Consider the following 3,004-nt stretch of genomic DNA (forward strand, 5'->3'; position numbering starts at 1 on the left):
TCTTATGGGCTTGGAATGACATGAGGGTGAGTCATTAATGACATAATTTTCATTTTTGGGTGAACTAACCCTTTAAGGGAGCGAGTTTGAGTCTGGTTTGGAACTTGTCCCAGTCCTGTTTTCCTTCTCGCTCCATGTACTTTCCTGTTGTTTCTCCACTATCCTGTCAAAGAAAGCCAAATAATAATAATAATAAAAATCACTAATGCAATAAATAAGCATGTAACATATTGGTCATATGATAACAATGTAGTTTACTATTCTTTGATTGTTTATTCGACTAAACCGTTGTATTATTCATGCCGGGCCAGTAGTTTGCGATGTCACTTTAAAAAGAAAAACTATGTGCCTATAGACTGAACACGTAATGCATGACATCACCGTTTTTGTAGTTTACACGGAGATGATAACAGTATCAATCTCCTGTTTTCAAAAATTAACGTTTTCAGGCCCCCAAACCGCTGTTGAAGTGTAAATGAACGGCCAAAACGCATAAAAAAGTTTCCGGTTTTCAGTTAAAAAAGTGTCATGTCAACGGCCTCTAATTTTATTCCGGCGCTCAGTAGAGGACGATGGAGTGCTAGAGGCTGGACTGGGGCATAAATATGTATTCATTTCCCATCCAGCTCACTAAATCACCTCAGGAAAACATTCCTTTTAAAAAACAAACAGAATCCGGTGGATCAATTGCTGTGTGTGAGTCCGTCTGTACGTTTTGGGAGAGCTTAGCTCAGTTAGACTCTGTTTGACGTCTGCCTTGAAAATGGATTAACATGAACATCTCTGTACCTCACCGCAGCTGTGTTCACAACACCGCACTCCGCTCTCTTTCTCTCTCCATCCACACTGCTGTCCAAACTGCCAGCCAACAGAGCTCCGCGCAGTGTGACACTGGCACTGGACTCATTTGCAGGATTATCTGTAGTGGACACACACACACACGTTTGCTCCCTCTCTCCCTCTCCAGATGCATGCGCATACATACACTCCTGTTGATTAGATAAGTGTGTTAGTTTATTAATACATAGTGGTGTGTAGAGGTGGAGAAAAGAGGGGTGCGACAGATGAAGGGGGGTGGGTAAAGGAGGTTTCTAGGGCAACAATATTTAGCATTTATCGCCTTTATCAGTAAATTGAGAATCTATGAACGTTTGTGTTTGTTTGTGCACGTGTTCGGAATTTAAACCAGCACAGGAGACAGGAGAGAAACAGACTGTGAGAGATACATTTAAACATTTAGAGAGACAGTCTCTGAAAAAAAGGGGTGTGGAAGAATAAAAACAGAAAAGGAATCAGGTGTTTTGTGCAATATGAAGGTAATCAGACTGGAAACAAACCAGTTATATTGAAGAGAATAAAAAGGAAGGGGGGAAACTGATGGAGGAAACGGAAATCTTTTTGAGCTTGATGCATGGCAGTTTTGGAGGCTTCAACCACATCAAAGACTGTAGTTCTGTTTCAAAGCCTATAGTGAGTATACCTTCTGAGGCATGGGATGTCAGTCTGAAACACTCTACAGGGCTGCAAATCTAGACGGCATACAAATAATGCTCCTTATTCAGACTTCACTCACAAGGATGAAGATGTGTACACCAACGCTATCTCACGACCAATTCGTACGAATTTGTACGAGTGATTAAAAGGTGGCTAATTCGTACGACCTCACTCGTACGAATTTGTACGATTTGTCTAAACCCACGTGATGGGTAGGTTTAGGGGCGGGGTCAGGGGTAGGTCATTCGTACGAATTCATACAAATTGGGCAACTCGTAAAATATGTACGATTTAGCAAAAATCGAGTGAGGTCGTACGAATTGTTACGAATTAGCCACCTCGTAAAATTCGTACGACTTGCCGGGTTGGACACACACATAAGGGTACAACAGCCCGTTTTTGACTATGCTACACTTTTTAATTGACACATGTCAGTATTAAAAATGTGTATCAGTGTTGTGTTCATTAAAACTAAAACTATTCAAATAAACTATTAGTTATAAGTTTAAAGCTGAAATAAATGATAAATACTAAATGAAACTTAAATAATGTAAAGGAAAATTCGAAAGGCTGACTTGTCAACGGTGAAAAAATTTAAGTACGTAAATGACTATAACTTCAACTGACAAGTGCTCAATTCTGATTTACTCAGATATGATTTAGTATAGCTGTTCACATTGTTGTTTTAAATGTGTCCAATATCAGATTCCAGTGCGAACCGCCATGGTCCTGGACTGACCCGCATGCAAGCTGTCATAAACACATAGAATATTAAAGTAAGCAATTGTGCTTTTATTTATAGCGTGATCTGCTGCAGACGCCAGCAAATTTATGTGCAGGCAATATAAAAAACAAAGACAAGGATGTGAAAAAAGAGAGCAGAGTTTTTAAACATTTATGATACGAGCCCACGTTTTGCTTATAGAGCCGTCACTTATGAGTTCTGTCACATCCCTGTCCTTCACAGACTACCTTTAGCAACTCTCTTGATAACTTTGTGCATGTAAAATCCGACTCCCATGAGTGCAGGCTTGTGACGAATGTTGATCTTGAGTGACATAAACGTCGCATGAATTCCGATTTGACTGTTCAGACTGAGGTGTCATTGCAAAACATCTGACCTGTATTGGATTTAGGACCACTAATGAAAAGATCAGATACCAAGTGGTTTGAGCTGTTCACAGCGTCATGAGAAAACAGATCTGAGTCACATGTGAGCAAATAAATAAACGGATTTGGGCCACATTTGCCTGCATTTTGAGCGTAACAGTTGACATGCAGGTGCAAAGTTTCTTATAGTTAGTAGCATGTCTATGGTGGACTATTGAAATAAAATGTAATTATATTTTTGCAGTGCTTTCTGAGATGGCCTCAGTGAAGGATATATTTGATGCTGCCTGTATTTTTGGCTAAAACAAGGTATAATTAAGTTGCCTACCTTTTGAAACAGCCTTTGTGTTGGGGTGCGCGTATGATGTTCTTAAAATGATGCCTTTTGTAGAAAAGCTTA

The sequence above is a fragment of the Rhinichthys klamathensis genome, unplaced genomic scaffold, assembly GCF_029890125.1.
Source record: "Rhinichthys klamathensis goyatoka isolate OS25496 unplaced genomic scaffold, OSU_Roscu_1.1 h1tg000056l_1, whole genome shotgun sequence".
NCBI lineage: Eukaryota > Metazoa > Chordata > Actinopteri > Cypriniformes > Leuciscidae > Rhinichthys > Rhinichthys klamathensis.